At 37.7% G+C, this 20,684-nt stretch overlaps 1 long non-coding RNA gene across 3 annotated transcripts in view; it reads left to right on the forward strand.

The window, feature by feature from the left end:
• The first annotated feature begins 4,252 nt into the window (after nt 1-4,252).
• LOC112158481 overlaps nt 4,253-20,684 on the forward strand; it is a 91,734-nt gene continuing 75,302 nt past the window's right edge. For all 3 annotated transcript variants that reach the window (XR_002921320.2, XR_004947164.1, XR_002921319.2), the window contains exons 1-2: nt 4,253-4,311; nt 4,936-5,011. This is a non-coding gene — a long non-coding RNA (uncharacterized LOC112158481). The remainder of the gene's footprint in view (nt 4,312-4,935; nt 5,012-20,684) is intronic.

Consider the following 20,684-nt stretch of genomic DNA (forward strand, 5'->3'; position numbering starts at 1 on the left):
AGCCATCCACATCCAGTTCTTGAGGGGGTAGATTTATTCTAAGTGTGGACGGAAGGAAAAAGTGCTCAAAACAATATGAGGAGGAGAATCCGTAGAAAGAAACTCGCAAGAATGGGACAGGCGATGTTTGCTGCGATTATTTAGACAAGCTCCGCACTATCAGTCACACTGAAAAGGCCGAGACGGAGCAAAGGCTGCATTTAGAGAGTCACAGATGACAAATGAGTTTGCTCAATGGTGCGGTCCACAAAGGTGCCCTCTCCTCTGACAACGGCACAAAGTCAAAGAGGGCAACGGGGCTGTTTGTCACGTTACCTGTTACAAGCCAGAAATGAGTTTGTTGGATAAATTGCTCCGGCAGAGGAAGGGTGGAGGACTCTGTGATTTACACAGAAACTTTGATACATATTGTGTTTTTACCATGTTCTTGAGGCAATTTTCTCACCATGGAGGACATATATATATATATAAAAAATAAGCTAATAAGATAACATCGGGCTGTTAATAATAATAATATAAAAGGATCTGGAGGGCTGGATATAATTACCCCGCGATTGACTTTGACATACGTGTACTAGATTGTCGCTAGCTAATATTACCGCATGTACCTACAGTTGGAAGAGGATTGGTACGAAATGTCATAGTAGTGAAAATCTTGCAAATCTCACTCCAGGCGTTCTCTTTCACAACTCTATTCCGATATATGAAATTCCAGTCAGACACAAACCACAACTACTAATTTCTCCTTCATGATCAGTTTTCAAATGGTTCCGCCTTTTGAATAAAACGCTATCCACACGTCACTACCAAACTGGAATCCCTGATTGGTCAATTTTCAACTGGTTTATGCATGTATACAGTTCCACTTAAAAACTTACATAGACCAGAGGTCTGTAACCTGCCTCTCCAGAGTCACATGAGGCTCTTTAACCCCTCCGTTGTGGCTCTGGTTAAATAAAAAAAGTGTTTTATTTTGAAAACAATAGAAGGACACTATGTATCACAACTAAATCATTTTGACAGATTTTTGTGTACCAGGTAGAACAGAAAATTCTTGAGGAGGTCAGTAAGCACAACTACAATTGGTAGCTTTAGGGCAGTGGATAATGAGGCAGATTTTCTATTTTTGAGCGAATTGAAGGATTTTAAGTGTGTTCTATGGCTAGAAAAAGGCTGATTTAATTTTGGCTAGTTAGAGTTTCAAATTCCTGGCCAAGATGAACTGCAAACGGTAAAAGAAAGGGTTTTTTTTGTTTGTTTTTGTCACTGACATCACACTTCCTATTATAAATTTCCTGCATTGAGATAGAAAAAAAGCATGTCTTTTATTTTGAAAGTAACAATAACATAAATGCTTCAGATTTTGTGGCTCCTTCTGGGTTATTGTCAGTGATAAATGGACCTGAATGGCTCTTTAAGTGTTGCAGACCCCTGACATAGACACTATAAGTGGTCACTAAAACGTAGCATCATTTGCAGACATACAATAGTGTATTTGAAAGTAGGTGAGGAGATGGACGGTCTACCAGAGACTCAACCTTTCAGAGAAACTCAAGTCTTTAAATCTTCTGGTTATGCAAAGAAAATCTGGACATAAATTTCAGAAGCAATCCTATAAACCGTTGAGGAAACATTTGAATGAAAGAAACATTCTTTGTTTTAGGTAAACACATTTGGTTTTGAGGGGATGAGAGATTTCGATCCGACCTGGCAAAGGGGGGACTATTTTCTCGGAAAAAAAGCTAAATCTATAATCCAGACATAAATTGGGGTCGCGGTCAAAGACCCGTACTTCTTGAGAAACCACAAGAGGACGACTGACCTTGTAGTTTCTTTAACTTCCTTCCAAAAGATCGGAAAGCAAAAATACTGGAATTTCTGACAGACCCCAACTAAATGTGGTTTTATAAGATTAAACTTGTTAAGTCCCGATGGTTTCAGAGCAGTGTTTTTGTCCAAAAAGCATCTGAGCATTATTAACTTCTCACGCCTCTTCCCGAATTAGCACTCTGAGATGCTTTTGTGGTGAAAGGCTGGTGTCCCGGTCTCATTCAGACGTTTAAGACTGATTACCAGAAACTTAATAACAGAGTTTGGTGCCCTATGGCCTCCAGTCACACAAACACACAGAAAACACTGCAAGATTAATGTTTTTTAAAATGGAAAAAGAAAAAAAAATGCAGTTAGTCTGGTTTATAACAACAGCTCTGAAGTTTAAATGCAAATAAGGTTACAAACGAACATTTTACTTTTGACGTGGTTCTTTTTCCTTTCACACCTAAAAGGAATCTGTGGCTAAAACTCCCCCAAAAAAGTATCAAAATATGACGAGTCCAGACTGTTTTCTTATTTATTTTTGGCCTAAACCTTGAACTGAGGCTTGTGGTTATTTGCATAGGCGAACATTTACTCCTCCCCCTTCCAAAAAAAAAAAAAAAAAGAATTCCTTTTATGCATATTTTTTTTAAGAAGCTTACATTAACACACAATGCCCCTAAGTGCTGCAGTTCATACGCCGAACACTTGAGTGGCAACAGTTTGTAAGATTTAGAGCAATTTTTGCCATTGACGGTATATGAGAACTGGACCAAGTGAGTGTGACGTCATGCCTGACTTCTGGCTCCAACTAAATTAAGTAATTAAGTTTTTTGTGATACAGACGCTGCCATATGGGAGCCAGACAACGTACGTATGCAGTGATTGGTCCGAGTTGGTCTGAATCTTTGTTTCTATAGCGCCCACTCTCACCAATGAGGAGTGAGCTTGATGGAAGGCCACACCCCTATCGCTGAAAGCAGGCTCGGGAGAATTTGTTAATCACAAACTTTGAACGTTTGAACCACATATTTTATTGTATCATCTTATTGGTCAGTTTCTAACTATAACTTGCAATACAGAAAATATTAGGTTTCAAATTATTGCATTAGTTAATTCTGATAAAGTAGAACTTTAAAAAATCGTGAAAATCATAAAATAAATTTTGATTAGCAAAATGTTAAAAAACTTAGCAGATCAAGAATTTTGGAAAATAAAACCACAGAAAGGGCTTCTTGGAGCCAGCGGTTACTTCCTGTTTGGAACATGAGGGGGGAGGGGTCACTCAGTCCAGTTCTCACATACAGTCAAAGGTTTCAACAAAGGGAGAACATGACAGCTCTCCCTGCGTATACCACAATGGCTTGAACATCAAAGAAAAACATTTTTATTGTTACTTAGAGTTCATGTAAATTGCATGATAATAATTAAATTCAACATGTTTTCGCAACATTAAACCTCTATAAACTCAGACTTGCATAACCTGGATGTCACACAGCATTGATTGACATTTAAAAATAAGATCTCATTGACTTTTCACTTTTATTAATGCAATAAGTTGCTTATTTTTTATTTTAGCAAAAAGTGTCTCTGAAAGTACGCTTGGAAGTTCTGCTTAATGACTAACTTTAGCAGTAGCTCTTTTTGTAGATAGTCATTTTCCCCTCATATTTTATTGTTTTTTATGGAGCCCATATAGGGTCATTGAAGTAAAAAAAAAAATGAAGTTAAAAGAAAAACATTTTTCCTAAAAATTAAGGTTAAAAAAATGGTTACAAACTAGTGCGCACCTTTTAGAAACCAAATTTGTTTTTCATTTTTTCATACATTTCTAGAAATAAAAATTCTGAATTTACTAAGGGTTGTGGATAAGTTAGTATCTGGTGAGCACCACTTAGTAACCAGAAAAAAATATTATTTTCTTACTTCGATTTCTAGGAAAGACATTTTTTTTCCACTTACTATCTGGTGTAACCAACAGATTTTTTTATAACTTACATTTTTAGAATAATTTTTTCTTTACTTATTTTTTTTCCTTTAATGTCCCTTTAGGGGCTCCGTAGTTTTTAACATTTTTTAAAAACATAAAAATAACAGTTTGTTCTTATGCACTTACACTTTCTCTACCGAGTATTAAGTAAATATAAAATGTCACCAAAGCAACTAGACTGGAGGGGGGTCCAAGATTTCTTTTAGCTTTCTCATTTTAATCTTTACTGTTGTAATTGTTGTCAATTTTTTTGGTAAAAAATATTTAACCCTATATAGCCATTGGTTTCATATTTGATACATGCATTAAGACCCTTATCTCATTAGCACAATATAACTTTCTTTAAAACCTCATTATGTAGAACTCGTTTTCTGCCCTGCAGTTCATCATCATTCCACTAGGGGCAGTAGAAGGGCGTTTCCTGCTCATTTCAAAATGGCTGCCTCCGTGAAATCTCAAAAACACTTTTGGTGGGAAAAGGTTTTGCTAATTTTCAAGCATTTATGGTAAGAATAGCTTATCTATTGTTTTTCATTTTTTAAAATGACTATTTTCTGAATTGAAATAATGTCAAATGTGTTAATAATTATTCTTTAAAATACTTTTAGTGGGTAAATAAGGAGTTTTTTTCCCCCCAGAACATTCATGTCAATGTTTGTACATCATGCTAACATTATTGTGAGCAAAAAGTTACCAAATCACCCACAATTGATACTTTCTTTAACTCATTTAGAAATATATTACGGCAATTTTTTTGTAGATTTCAAATGGTTTTAAAAAATTATTTAAAAAAAATAAAATAAAAATCGAATTTTCTGTCAATTCTTTGATGTAGTGGGCTTCGGAGAGTTAAACACAGCTGTTGAAAACCTGACCCTCCTTTACAGTTTGGTCATGGAACTGAAAATGTTCAATTTCAAAAGAGCAAAGAAAAGAAGATTTAGCACTAATTTGAAGTATTAAGTTACTTTCATCAATTTATAAAAATCATACTTGTATTTTTACAACAGGCTTCACATGAAGGCCTCCTATCCACATGTCAATTAACATCTACTGCTAATCCACCACTTAACCTCATTCTTCCAGACTCCCGCTGACAGATGTCTCACAGGCGTTTTTTTCCATGACAGGAGGCTGACAAACCTCACTGGCTGGACTTGCTGTTGCACATCAGATCCGCAGATCCTTCAGCAGTCCTTCTGCCAGGTCAGTGCTAATATTCTTTGACGCTCTAAATCCAACTGTAACTTAAGATTCTGCTCGTAAAAGCCTCCGCTAAGATCAACCCCTGCAGAGTGTGACTCACAAACCTCAGAGACAACAGTAGATACAATAAAACTGCTATAAAATGCAGGAAATGGTTGAGTGTGAAGACAACATTAGACCTCTAAAGGTTCTTGAATTTCCTCTTTTTGTCGCTTAACCTAAAAGATGGACATTTAACACATGCAGGAATTATTTAGTTTCTTCTTAGATTTATGGTTAAATCCAAGACGGATTGCTGTATACGTCTCTGTTATAATAAATTATGATAAATCTGGAGAGATTACAAGAACAGATTAACAGTGTAAATCCCTAAGAAGTTAAAGAAATCTCGTCTTGTGAAGTTTTCCAAAATAAAACTTCACTCAAAACCAGAAAATGAAAAAGCAGAAAGATTCTAAGCTTTTTTTTCTAGGCGGCACGTTGAAAAACGAGGAGCTGGGTAAAATATCAGAAAGGGGGCCCAAACCATACGTCCATATTTGACAAGTTAGGAGTGTGAATGGGTTGCCGTAACAATCATTCTTTGAAGACCTCGACACTAGCAAATTAAAAAAAACAAAAAACAAAAACAGCTATATCCCATTAAAAAAAATCCATTTAATTTTAAATCTGATTCTAAAGGAAATTTTATTTTGAAAAACTACTAGCTTCTCTTCACCACAGCCGACTCATTTTTGACGGGTGTCAAGTTGCTTAGTCATGATCAAAAAAGAAGTACAAACATTGACTGCTAACCAATTTAGCAAAGTTAGCAAAAAACAAAAATAAAGTTTTTTTTTGTCAAAAAAGAGCCAAAAAGGAAACAGAATCTTTGCCTTCAAAATAAAAGAAAAATGCATTTAATAGGAGATTTTACTCCAAATATCAATTTATTGCAATAGTTTTTCCTACACAATAATAATAATAAATATAATGCATAATATTCAGCAGCTCGCTATTTAATGTTATAAGGATTCTGCTACTACAGTTGCTCAAAAAGTAGATTCCCGTTTCTGTATATATTTAGAAAATACACGTTTTTGTTGTTTTGTATTTATTCGTTGCTCTGTAAAAGTCAGATGAGGCTGAAGTTGACGTCTGGTTTTGTTTTAAGCTTCCACTTTGACAGTTATGGGTTACTGGAAAATCTATATCACATTGTAATGGTTCCTACATGAAATCTAGTGTACAAATAAAAACTTTCCCCTCAAAAGTAAAGAAAAAAAAACTCATGGCCTCAATAAGAAAATATATATATATATATATATTGTCAGACATTAACCCAGTCCAGGGAATATAAAAAGGTTGGAGACCACTGATCTATGGTTCTGCATCATGTTGGCACAGACTTTTACACACAACGATTTGGTTTTCATCTTCTACTTTTCTCTATTTTCTGCTTTATTTACAAGCAACGAGCAGACAACAACACTTCTCCAATGACAACATCTTTGCATGCAAACAGGAGGCCCAACACAGAGAAAATCCACTCTTCAACACTGTGCTTTAACCCACTCATCTGCTCCATTTAAATAAATAGGGCAGACATCTATGGATTCTGTTGTTCACTTACACGAGCTTTTAATATAACAGTTAAAATAATCTTCTCGGAGGGATCTGGACTGATTTAGATGATGATGATCCAGAATGTTTAGGTGAAAATGGGTTAAACCAATTGTGCTTATCAAGCTCGCTTTGATGTTTTTGCATTTCAGCTTTGGTTAATAAGCTGAATTGAATCCATTTTGCTAAAGAAGGAGCTGCTAAAAGAGAAGTTTTTGATTTATTAAATTTACCCTCCTACATTTAATTATGGTCATGAGCTTTGAGTCACTACCAAAAAAAGACAAGATTCTGGGAAGGGGCACGCCATTTACGATCCAGACAAGTGAAAGAAAATGGACGGATGGATACATGATGGGGTTACTCCATTGACTGTATAAAAGAACTGGACAGAGTGAGTCACAGAAAACGACTTACTTCCAGCTTCAGTCAAATGAAGCCAGTTCAGTCGCCATTTATTCCACCATACTGACGCCGCCATGTTGGGTACAGACAAAGTAATTAAGCACTGTTTGGTCTGAGTCGGTTAATTAATGTTTCTATGGCAACCACTCTCACTAATCTGGAGGGAGCTTGCTGGAGGATTTGGGAGAATCTGTCAATCAAACGGTTTGATCGTTCAAGGTGGGGGCCACGGGCACCACATGCTTTTATCGAGGCATCTGATTGGCCAGTTTATAATTTGAATAGAAACTGCTTTTCTCAGCAACTATGTGAACACTTCACTACAATCGCTGCGCATGTTGTACGTTGAGCCCGAAAAATGTTCTTAAAAAGTGTGTAGCTACTTGGGAGCATGAAAATTTTGATAGTGAAAACCCAAAACACAAATTTATGGAAAATTACATATACTTTTTGTTGAAAGTGGTCGCTTGAATGCGTGTTGTCGAGGAACACATTACCACTGTTTCTAGCGACTTTCACGTAGTCTTTCAGCTACACTCACATAGCTTGAAAGCTACGGACACGTAGCTTTCAAGCTAAGTTCAAGTAGCTTTCAAGCCACAGTCACGTAGCTTACAAGATACGTTCACATAGCTTTCAAGCTATGGCCACGTAGCTTTTAAACTAAGTTCACGTAGCTTTCAATCTACGTTCACATAGCTTTCACGCTAGGGCCACGTAGCTTTCAAGCTACGTTCAAGTAGCTTTCAAGCTAGGGTCACGTAGCTTTTAAGCTAAGTTCAAGTAGCTTTCAAGCCACAGTCACGTAGCTTTTAAGCTACGTTCAAGTAGCTTTCAAGCCACAGTCACGTAGCTTTCAATCTACGTTCATATAGCTTTCAAGCTAGGGTCACGTAGCTTTCAAGCTAAGTTCAAGTAGCTTTCAAGCTAGGGTCACGTAGCTTTTAAGCTAAGTTCACGTACCTTTTAAGCTAAGTTCAAGTAGCTTTCAAGCCACAGTCACATAGCTTTCAAGCTAGGGTCACGTAGCTTTCAAGCTAAGTTCAAGTAGCTTTCAAGCTAGGGTCACGTAGCTTTTAAGCTAAGTTCAAGTAGCTTTCAAGCCACAGTCACGTAGCTTTCAAGCTACGTTCATATAGCTTTCAAGCTAGGGTCACGTAGCTTTCAAGCTAGGGTCACATAGCTTTTAAGCTAAGTTCAAGTAGCTTTCAAGCCACAGTCACATAGCTTTCAAGCTACGTTCATATAGCTTTCAAGCTAGGGTCACGTAGCTTTCAAGCTAAGTTCAAGTAGCTTTTAAGCTAGGATCACGTAGCTTTTAAGCTAAGTTCAAGTAGCTTTCAAGCCACAGTCACGTAGCTTTCAATCTACGTTCATATAGCTTTCAAGCTAGGGTCACATAGCTTTTAAGCTAAGTTCAAGTAGCTTTCAAGCCACAGTCATGTAGCTTTCAAGCTACGTTCACATAGTTTTCAAGCTACGTTTACATAGCTTGAAAGCTATGTAAAGCTAGATACTTTTAGCTTTCAAGTCTATAGTTACAGTTCAAGGGCATACTAATTGGTTTTCCTTTTATTACTATTAGATATTTTTGTAATGAATGACTTTATTTGCTGCTACTTTAAATATTGTGGTGTTTAGCCAGTAGAGGGCAGTGTTGTGGAAGTTGTCGCTGAATGTTGTCTTTCTGTTCAGATTTACGACTCTGTTGTTGATTCATCAGCGTCAAAGTTGTAAGGTAATTTACACAAAACACGTGCACCTATTTTTTGACATTTGACCATGAGGATGTATGCTTTCATGGATTACACAGAGGACAGGAGTGTGAGTCGTGGTAGTGAAGAAACGATGACAGTTGTATAGCACAACTATCTACACAACTATCCAGCCGTTCTTGTTTTATTCAGCTCTGCTTCAGCAAAGTTTAGGTATTATCAGAGCTCGCTCACTTTGGCAGAGTTAACCTCATCTCTGTTGTATTCTGTGTCAATGTCTAAATCCTGCCGCACACATGCTCAATGCCCCCGCGGGCTACTTTATGTTTTTGCCAACTGTTATTGCTTTTGATCTGATGTTAGGAAGGCGTAATAATGCTGATAATGATGATGGATAGGAAAACAAATGATTTTTTATACTAATGGTGTTGCAGCTTAAATACTACATGTTGAAAGCATTGAGCGGTTCACCACAGAGTGCTTCCTCTCATTGTTGGTGGCTCCATCACAGACTTATAAAATTATTGCAAAGGAAAAGGCAAAAGCAGTAAGTTATAGAAAGTCATTGTGCTTCCAACTTCTAAAGTTGTCTTTTCATTATGATTATGTCGTTTTTAGCCAAAATTAAAAAACTTGCATCACTTTTTAGGACAAAGTTCCTGCAGAGCGACTAAGTAGTGGGCGGGATCGACCAACCCCGCCTCTTTCCCCTCCCCGATCCTTGTCGCCCATCCAGTGTATATGTGTGTCAAATTTTAGCATTATGCTAGCTGTTTTGTCAAAATTCAGCTCTTTTTAACTTCTTTAAGCAAGATTTAGCATAATGCTGGATTTTTTGGGGGGAAAATTAGACATTTTTTCAAGTTTAATTCTAGTTTAATCTAATTTGGAGTTTTGCTAATATTTTTGTATTATGCTAGCTGTTTTGTCAAATTTACTTTTTTTTAAAGATCTTTAAGAAAATTTGAAGTTTAGATAAAATGTTACCATTATGCTAGCTGTTTTGTCAAATTCGACTTTTTAAATATCTTTAGGCACATTTGGAGTTTAGGTAATATTTTAGCATTATGCTAGCTGTTTTGGCAAAATTAGACTTTTTTAAAGATCTTTAAGAACATTTGAAGTCTAGATGAGATTTTAGCATTATGCTAGCTGTTTTGGTAAAATTAGACTTTTTTAAGATCTTTAGGCAAATTTGGAGCTAGCTAATATTTTAGCATTATGCTAGCTGCTTTTGGTTAAAAAAATATATTTTTTTTACTTCTTTAAGCAAATTTGGAGTAAGCTAATATTTTAGCATTATGCTAGCTGTTTTCCAAAATTAGACTTATTTAAGATCTTTAGTCAAATTTGGAGTTTAGCTAATATTTTAGCATTATGCTAGCTGTTTTGGTAAAATTAGACTTTTTTAAGATCTTTAGGTAAATTTGGAGTTTAGCTAATATTTTAGCATTATGCTAGCTGTTTTGGCAAAATTAGACTTTTTTTTAAAACGTATTTAAGTAAATTTGGAGTAAGCTAAGATTTAGCGTTATGCTAGCTGTTTTGGCAACATTACACATTTTTCAAATTTTTTAGATAAATTTTGAGTTAAGCTAATATTTTAAAATTATGCTAGCTGTTTTGGCAGAATTAGACTTTTTTAAGTTCTTTAGGCAAATTTGGGGTTTAGCTAATATTTTCATGTTATGCTAGCTGTTTTGCCAAACTTAGGCATTTTTTTCCATCTTTTGGCTAATTTAGCTAATGTAATAGCAAGCTTTTAGTTTGAGCGTTTTCATCTATCAGCTTAAACATTTTTTAGCAATCAGTTTCAGCTATCGGCTCTGGCATCTTCAGTGGCCAGATTCCGCTCACAGCATTCACACTTGCATTATCACAGGTAATTCTATATTATGAAAGCCATGAACATCATGACCACCTCTTTTGAAAGTGTATCTGGTCTTGTGATCTTATTAGACCTTTTTCTGGGAAAAAAAAACAGACTTAGTTGTCTAAATAGAAGAGATTATAATTGTAGGGGTCATGATTAGGGTAATTAAATAGAAGTTAGGGGTTTACAGATATAAAATAAATAGACGTCTGACCTAATAAGGAGAGCTGCTCCAGCTCTTCATGGTTTCTGAGTGTCCTGCATGTATGAACAGAGATGGAATGCTGCGTTGATGCGGCGCTGATTTGCCTCCAAGCTTTTATTTTCTTAATTTGATGTATTTTCTGTATAAAAAGGGGCTTTTATGGTGCTCTTTTCATGACCTTAACATGTGAGTCTCAAAGATGACAATGTGAGATAAGCAGCCAACCTAACTTGGCTCTTGTTGACCGAGCAATAAAAGTGACACACTTCACCTGCACTTGTTGGAGCTCTTTTAAAAAAAAAATATATATATATATATATTTTTTTATTGGCCCTAATAGTCACAATATTATCGCAACAATATTTAGTCCTTTTTTTTGACAGATTTCTGGCGTCACGTTTCAGCCAAAAGAAATACGGCTTTAATGAGCCAAGCATCAATATAGACTCAAGTCATTTCCTGCACTAAATATTAAAAAATAACAAAATGAGGTAAAACGGACCGGATTTAGGGGAACCAGCGCCATTAGCTCATGTTGAGCATGGGAAAACTGTGCTGACTTGAGGTTGCGTGTCCTGTACGTGTGAATCCCCCCGTGACTTTGAATAAGAGATAAATGTAGGCTAAGGATCGGGGTTGTGTACACAGAGGCTTAATGATAGGACCCTGAAGGGATAGAGCGGCAGTCGAGCGGAACAGACAAGCAGACACATATACACGCACATGACGTCTTGGTGTTACACAACCAGCACCTTCACTTTCCCATCAGTTAGCTTAGAAAAAATAAAAAAATAAAAATGTTGGGAAAAGACACGTTTGGAGCTCTTTGACTCTGAATGCAGTCGAACTTTCAAGCCATTGTGAGATTGCTAACAAGCACACCAATTTTCCTATAATTGTATGATTTCGAGAGCTATTGAAGATTTAAAATTACATGTAATCTGTATAATCTAGAATGAGATATCAAATATTTTTGTACCTTTTTCCCTGAAGACCAATACGTCCAGACATTTATGCTCCTTTATTTGATATATTTTGCAGCATTACATGCAAGCATAAATGAAACAGATATTAAGCCATCTACAGTGCATCTCCCTTGGGGAGTCCGTCTCATTGCCACCAATTAGTTTGCATCGTCTCCGTTGCATCTCCCGTCTGTCCCCAGTCCCCCTTGCTTCCGGAGGAGTTGTTTGTCCTGCCAAAACTTGGGCAATCAGGCCCCATGTCCTCTCCTTCCTCAATGAGTCCTTGTAAAATGCATGTTTTGTACATCCAAATAAAACTTTTGGCGAAAATAGAAATCGGTGTTAACGTGTGTTTTTGCGTGGGCATGTCACCTTAAATATGAAATAACATTTTGTAAAGTTCTATTTTGAAAATACAATGGTAGTTTTTGATTTTGAACCCCCCAAATCTGTTTCCAGTTTCTTTGGCTAAATGCTGCAAAATTGAAGCGTTGACACAATGGATGCAGAACTCTTGCGTAAAGCTTGCATTGGGTTGCAGAGGGATGAACACATCAGACGCAGACATGACAGAGACGATGTAAACTCAAACTCATTTTGATTCGGTGGCAACATTGAACCCTTCTGATCTCTAGTAGGCGGGACCAGTAACATAAAAGCAAAAAAATCTTTGGTCAACTTGTTATCTGTAGCTTTGTTTTTGTTTTCTTTTTTGTCTTAGTTGGAAAAAACGCCCCAAACAACCTAGTAGCCTAAACATCTATTACTAAAATTATAAGAGCTGCTATTATTATTATCTTTTGACAATGACATTTTGGTAATTGTGGTGTCACACCTGATAATTTTTAAAGGAACTACAGCAGTGAGGCTGGCGGGGAACCAAACTGCATCTCACCCAGATGTGAAAGCCCTTGCAAAGAACTGCTGTTTATTTCGTGATCTCTTGTTATACTGGTATTTATTTTCCTTTGCTTCCCCTAGTGGCGGAATTGTACATTGCGGCTGTTTCTTTAAATAACTATAACTCGACACAGGAATGGGCTAGAAACTTTTTTTTTTTTTCAAAAAAATCTGGCTGATGCGGCTGTTTGACACCCCTGCACTAGACTGTCACTAACCAATACTAGTGCATGTACCTACAGTTGGTGTGAAATGTCGAAGTGGTTAAAATCTTGTGAATTTTGCTCCAGATTTTTTCTTTTGCCGCTCTATTCCGATATATGAAAGATTTAATGTAAACTATTAAACAATTTTTTTTCATGATCAATTTTTAAAAAGTCAGCAGGCTACTTCCGTCTTTTGAAAAAGATGCTAACTTTACATCACTACTAAGTCCCAGTCCCTTATTGGTCAACTAGTTTAACTTTTGACGCACGTTCTGTAAATAGAACCCATAAACAGACTTAAAACTTTGCGTAGCGGTGCATAAATGTGAGAGCTTTGTATGCAGAAGCCCAAAATGCAAACATATATGTGTTTACTTCAACTTTTCATTGAAAACACTCACTTAATTGCACATTTCTGAGCTCACTGTCAATGTAGCACGACTCAACAATGTTTCTTTCTCAGGGATTACAAAGAACAGTACTGATATCTTTTTAGCGGCATACTAGCTTCCACATGAGCAAAGTGGTTGGTTTCCCCTTGTCTTCCAACCACAAAGTTTCAAAAGAAACAGGAAATTTGAAAGAAAGTTACACAATTACAAGAAATTCATCGGTTAGTAATAGACTAACATATAAACGCAGATTTTCTGGTTTTGGATTTCTGCATCAATCATCATAAATCTGAGCCTCACACTGGTGAAGTGAGTCCCATTTTCACAAATCAAAACAGCTTAGTGGAACCTTCTTAGCTCTGCATTGCTAACATGTCGGTGACATATCTAGATCCCACAGAGGTGATAGATATCAAGGCTGTGTGTTGTGTGAAAAGTCTCAAAAAGTTGCACCACCTTCACAGGGGAAGTGGCGTGAGCAGTAACTTTTGCCTTGGCTACCCACTACTCAGATTTGCTTCAACCCTGAAGTTTTTGGGTAAAACAGAAAGCAGATTTTCGGTGTGTGACTGCAGCAACCCCCATCCCCTGTCTCACCCAACCATAGCCTCTTTGTTAATTCAGACCTACCTGACAGTTCTGACTAAAACCCTCTGGGTTTACTATCAGCTGCACTCCGCCGCAGGCTTTACTCTCCAAACACACAGGGAAGACTAATCTCCAACAGATGGGTATCAAACCCAGGAGAAGTTGTACAAAAGGATGCACAGCAATTTGTACCCTTCAGAAGAAAACGGTTGGATTTCAGCAACCCTGCAGTGGTTTATAATGATCAGCATCTCACTGAGGCTTAACAACACTTATTACAGGAGATACGAGCACAAGCAGATGTGTGAGTGACCCTCAAGCTAGATCCTGGGGACTTTTTTTATTTTATCTTAAGGACCATTAAACTTTGTTTCATGGATCAGACAGGAACAAAGCTATCATTACTCAGTAAAATTCTTCGAAAAAAATGATATAAAAATAGCACAAGAGGGAACAACTGTGTTGATCAAATTAAACACCTGGAGTGTATATTTATGCCGACTGAGCGTATTAGCATTTTCCGTCCTATGAGAAGTTCCACTATCCTGTAGCATCAAGCTAGTAGACTTTAGCTTTATGTGCTAGATTGATCTCTACTTTTATGGATCGATTATTGATCCATTAGGCTTAGATCGATTTAAAGCGATTAATCGATTTTATTAACCCAGCCCTATGCCTGGGTACGTTTGGCGGTCACGCGGTGGCAGTCCAGTGATTGGCGAGGATGACACCATAATGAAATTGAGTGGCAGCTGGGCGGCCACAGCAGGGTAGCCAGTCAGCAGCAGTTCTGATTGGACAATACGTAAATGTCTCTGGACGGTGGAAGTCTACCAGCCGCCCGCTAGCCCCTGAGTAAATAAAATCAGGCCATTCTGCACGCCTGACTGCTGTCGTATATATTCATGACCACGCCAGTGATTTTTTTTAAATCGGGTGGCGGCATGAATTCTTGAAGATTTGCAGTTGTTTTTGTGATCGTGGAATTAGCTAGTTCAAGGCTATGTCCAAATTCCTTCCCTGCTCACTACTTCACTACTGTAGTGCACTATATGGTGCATTTGCCCTTTTGTAGTGCTGTCCTAATCTACAATTCCAAAATTGAGTGCACTGGAAACTTCCTAGTTTTAGCCTTAGCGAAAAACTACCTTGCATCATTGCTCAATACATTAGCAAATATAGACCACAAGGCATTGTGGGCAAACCATTTTTGTAAAAAAAAAAACAAACAAAAAAAAAAAAACATGCTTGAATGTAATTTTTAAGTAAACCATCCATATTTTCATCATCAGAACACAGTGGAGTCACAAATAGACGTGAAATGTTCGTATTGATTCAATTTTTGGTCTGTGAAATTGGTGATATCATTGCTTTTAAAATCCAGAGCACCATATAGTCCAGCACTATATCGTTTTTTAGTAGTCAGGGATTAGCGTGGGAATTTGAACATAGCTTCAGAGTATTCAAGCTTATTGCCATTAAAAAACAGAGGCATTTCCTTTACATTTACTTTCAAATAAAATGTACTTTCTTAAATATTAAGTCAAACAAAGCTCAAAGAGTTTGATCAAGTGGTTTTTCTACAACTTCATTTGGTTCACCATTAAGCATGACAAAGACTGAAGCAGAACTGATTCACAGTTACATTTTGGTGGCAGTGCTGCCCAAAATGAGCTCTAAACAGAAAGTGAGGAATAAGCGCAAAGAAATAAAAATATCTAGATATTTTAGGAGCATCTCGTTTGACTTTTTGTTTTAAATTTTTTGCAATTTGCAATCTTTTCCTCCCTACTCCCACAGCTTAGTTACTAGTTACTTCAACAAACCAAGTGAACCAAAACCAAGAGATCATTGAACCATGAACGTAACCTGTGTTACATTTTCCATTATCCAGAGATCACTTGTTGAGACATAATTGTTAGATGAAGTAGATTGAATGAGACAACATATTTTAATGTGCTTTAACCCTTTAAAACTACAACTTGACATACTTCCGACTACTCTAACTGTTCAACCGTTTACACAATTAACGTAATTCCACAACATTTTGAAGCAATGCACCGTTAAGCAACACTTAGCGTTAACAATGTGTTAAGTATCATTGCAAAGCTGATAAGAAAAGTAGCTTTTTTTGCATCAGAATCAGCCGTTTACTCACATAAACGGTCAAAGATCTACAGTAGGTCAAAGAGTTTGTGTCATTTAGGCGTTGGGGTGACATCTCTGGTATAAAAGGGTAAAATACTCACATTTAGAATATTTCCAAAGATAAGCTTGCTTAATACTACTGTATTTGCTTTAGCATTTAGTTGTTTTGTCAGTGGCCAATATTCAGCTTTCTAGTCCATCCACAGCCGAACAAATCTCAATCAGTATCAATGGATTTTTGTGGCCAAACTTGGAAAAACTTTCACTTGTAAAAAAAATCTTGAAGTTTTGTGTGATTCATTTCTATTTGACGATGATTTTCTTTTGTTTTCAAAAGGAATGATAAAAACCCCACAACAGGCTGGCGAACCTTCCAGGGTGTACCCCACATTTGTCCAACAGTAGCCAAGATAGGCTCTAGCAGCTCCGTGACCCCAAAAGGGACACAGAGGGTTAAGAAAATGGATGGAATGCTAAAGACTGACTTAAACTGATCAAATGAGTTAAAAAAAACAAATGTGTGCATGAGAGGACCAACTTTAGCATTATATTTGCACATGAACACACTCTGGACAATATTGTGACCAAAAATCAAAGTGCAGATGTCAGCCTTATTAAACTGCATTAACATTTTTCCTTGCTTCTACAGTTTTTGGGTGTCTAGTGGACAACTGCAATAGATGTTTATTAGGTAACCGAGTACTGATCAGTAACTAACAAATAATCTGTTACATCCTGACACTCAAACTTCTGCAAATGCTCAAGCAACACCAAAAAAGCAGAATTTAACAAATTTGTTGAAAACTCTGTAATTTTCTCCACCCTTACATGTACTGTGTTTATCTAAAGAGAGCATTTCCTGACTCCGGGGTGGCATCAGATTTGGAATGAGGGAGCCATTTCCCCTCCAAATGAATTAAAAAGTCGCCTTTCCTCTGGGATGTTGTGAGCCAGCATGGAGACAGTCGGAGGAGGGGTGTACCACCGCGGAGACGGGCTACCGGAGTGTTGACTAAACACTGAAACTCCGTCGAACCGTCTTATACAGAGAACTCGTGGAGCACGTCATGTTCCAACCAAGGATTTAGGTGTTTGATTTCACCGCGCAACATACTACAAAGTAAAACAGTAAAAGTGGTGATAAAGGTACACAGTGCTTCAAAGCTTAGCGGCTTTTCATGAAGAAAAATGCAACACAGGACAGGACAAAATTAATTGCTTGACAGCACGAATAAATATATATTGATAGATTAATTGATATGACGATAACATGGTTTTCTATGGGTTTTAGGCTCTCTTAGGGACCCCAAAGTCTCAGCACACCCAGACTTGCCCCTCTTTTCTACCAGAACCCCCACGGTGGGGTTGGCTAAATCCGGGCCTGACACAGCATACAAATTTAACTAAGGAGGGCAGAAACTAAACAATTTACACACCTTCACACTGTAAAATTTGAGAGGAAAAATATCTAAAAAAAAATATCTAAAATCTAGATTTTTTTACTTTTACTGCGACTACATGTGTCTGAATTAGCTCTTACCAGCTCTGACTGCCTTCTGAAGTGCTTTTTATGTTGTTCCCAATCAAAAACAAAACGGAAGGCTATCATTTGTGCGCCGCCTCAGGGTGGTCATTTGACTGGGAATAATTATGAGGTTTGGTGCTCAACGGTCTTCCCTACTGAAGATTTTTTTTTTTACCTTTACTTGAGCTTTAAAGCCTTTTAATTATTGTCATCTAATAATCATCACCTCTAATGTCTCCGTAGCTGGCGACTGGCAGTGTCTGGGCAGGTGTGGGTTCCAGCGCGCGAGTGGCTTTAATTATCATCAAATAAAGCTGTGTGTATGGGTAATTAAGCTGGTGCCGAATCGAAGTCGGGGATTCTCGACAGTTTTGGTTAAGCCCCGCAGGCCACTCCATTCCAGCAAGTTTTGACACAGAATTGAACGCAGCTCCATTACTCAACGTCTCAAGGACTTCTAAAGACTTGGATTACTTTTGCTTCCCACAGGCTGACCATAATGGTGGGTTAGCGAAGCCAGCGTGGCCTCGAGGGTTCGGTCTGAAACCACTCAATGAGTACAGGGATCATAACTTGTGTTTGTACATGAAGTCGTGCTGTCTCAGCCCCCCCACGTGCATGAAAGACTCAACCCAGACTGATGCCTGACGGGCATTTTAATCACATCTCATAAAAGCGGCAAGGAGCGTTTGAGTGTACTTACAACTCATAATGTTTTTATAGTAACTGGGTCAGGGCTTGACGATGGCGTCTGTAAAAATAAAAGACGGGGGCGCGCATCTAGGTAAATTAAATAAATGAGAAAGGAAAGATGGCACAAAACACTTCCCCACAGGAGGACTTTTGATTTAAGAAGGCCTTCACTCACAGCTGTTGAGACAACGCGTCTAAATTGTGTTTTAGAAACAATTTCAGGATTAACACGCCTGCTTGAGCGCCATTTGTACAGCACAAATTATCTTTAGTCTCGCTTTTATCCCAAAAAATTGACTTTTATCCCAAAAGCTGAGACTGTCTGGTCTTTGCTGATTGCTCACTCAAGCAACATTCACACCACCCAACATCTCTTAAAAACTCCATGTAAATGCGAATTTCTGGTTCTGTTTTCAAATGTCTTGAATTCAAGCGTTGCTTTACAAGCTTTTAGGTCTGTTTTTGGGGTTCACATAAAAAAACACAAGTACATTGAATGCGTATTGACCTAGATTTGGTAGTGACGTTTGTGTGAATCCTACACTTACGGGGTGTGCATATGCAACACGTTCTCATTCCCAAGGCGTCACATATTGATGTTTGCTTAAGGACCCTTCCATGTCACTTTTTGACATTATGAAGTGTCCCAAACTTGTTGTTTTTTTGACCTGCTGGTTGTTAGTAAAATCAAGGGTTCGCAACCCACGGTACCGGATGTGCACCGGTCCTCGAGATGCATCCAGTATTGGTACCCTAACCCAATACAGGTACCCTAACCTTAACTTGGTACTGGTTCGCGCCGGATACTGCGTCTGGCACCGGTTTGTGTCCAGTACCGCATCTAGTCCAGTGTTAGGTTAGGGTACCAGTACCTGATTTGAGTACTGGTGCCCTACGTGTCACGGTACTGGACCAGTTGTGGTTCGCGGCCCGCAGGTTTGAAACCCATAATTTAATGAGAACAGCCAGTACGTAAAAAAAAAACGACGACTACGGAAAACCAAAAATGTCAAAAAATTATTTGGAGGTGTCCTTAAACAAATGTCAACATGTGACAAAGTCACATAGTGAATGTGAAATGTAAAAAAAAAAAAAAAAAAAGGGGTTCTTCCCAATGTTCATGGTTTTTTTTATTATTATCTATATATGTCATTTGAAGTGGTGTGCTGTATTTTGGGGATGCTGACTGTTTACCTGGCGGGTGGAAAACCCACCCCCAAGGTAATTAAATGAGGCCGGACAGGTGCGCGCGAGAGGAGGAAGAAGGCGGAAGACGCTCCATCCGCTGCGGCTGCATCTCCTCTCAGCGCGCCAGAGGATCGGAAAAAGGGTTCCTTGCCCACTGGATTTTACCCGTGATCCCAACCTTTGGAGCATCCAGTAGTAGGACGGGGGAACCACGAAGATCTGGACTGGTGGATCATTACGCGCAATTGGAGACGGGCGCATCTCAAAATCAACCGGGCGCCGCGGCCCGCCGGTGAGACCGAGACTTTTTTTTTTCTGTTTTGGGTACCCAAATATTTTTTTGCTGGTATACCAGTTATTTGACTTTGCGGGGGTTTCTTTTTCTTTTTCTTGAAGTACGGGACTATTTGTTTTACGGACAATCAGCGTGGGAGTTTTCTGTTGGACATTTAGAGGCACTGTAGGCCTATCCATTACGCGCGGGACTGAGACGAGTGTTTCATATAAAGAAAAGAACAAAACAACGCAACAACTGTAAATTAAAGTAATGTTTTCTTCCCCCTATAAATAGAACTGTTTGTTGAGTGGTCTTTGTTTATTTTTTTGTTTACAGTTCATGAATCAGGTGTGTCATTGATCGAACCCTAAGTTTCTTTTCTAATAACAAACAGCATTTAAGGTGGTGTTTGTTACAAACATGAGACAACTTGGGAGTAGGAATGTGTTGGCATGTGAGATGTAAGTGGACGCGGGAGAAGGACACCTGTAATATGGTCGCAGAAACTATGCTCCGTATACTTATGTTCACACCGCCCGCAGCGTTAAAGCCACTACTTTCAATAGAAACAGTATGGAATTTTGGGCTTCGATATTCAAAACGCATAGCTATGCAGGTTTCTACAATATGTAATCATAGGATGTTAAGCTATTTAATATGGCCCTCAAAATTAAAATACATAATATAAAAGTCATAATAATTTTTTAATTTAACCCGTATCCCTGGTTTCTCCCCATAGATAATGCACTACAGAAACATTGACAGTCATGTGATGTTGGAAGATTTCTGTTTTTATATATATATATATATATATATATATATATATATATATACATATACATACATATAACATATATATGTTTTATATATACATATGTATGTATATATATGTATGTATACACATATGTATGCATGTATATCTATATATATATACATACATATAACATATATATGTTTTATATATACATATGTATGTATATATATGTATGTA

The sequence above is a fragment of the Oryzias melastigma genome, linkage group LG23 (assembly GCF_002922805.2).
Source record: "Oryzias melastigma strain HK-1 linkage group LG23, ASM292280v2, whole genome shotgun sequence".
Taxonomy (NCBI): Eukaryota; Metazoa; Chordata; class Actinopteri; order Beloniformes; family Adrianichthyidae; genus Oryzias; species Oryzias melastigma.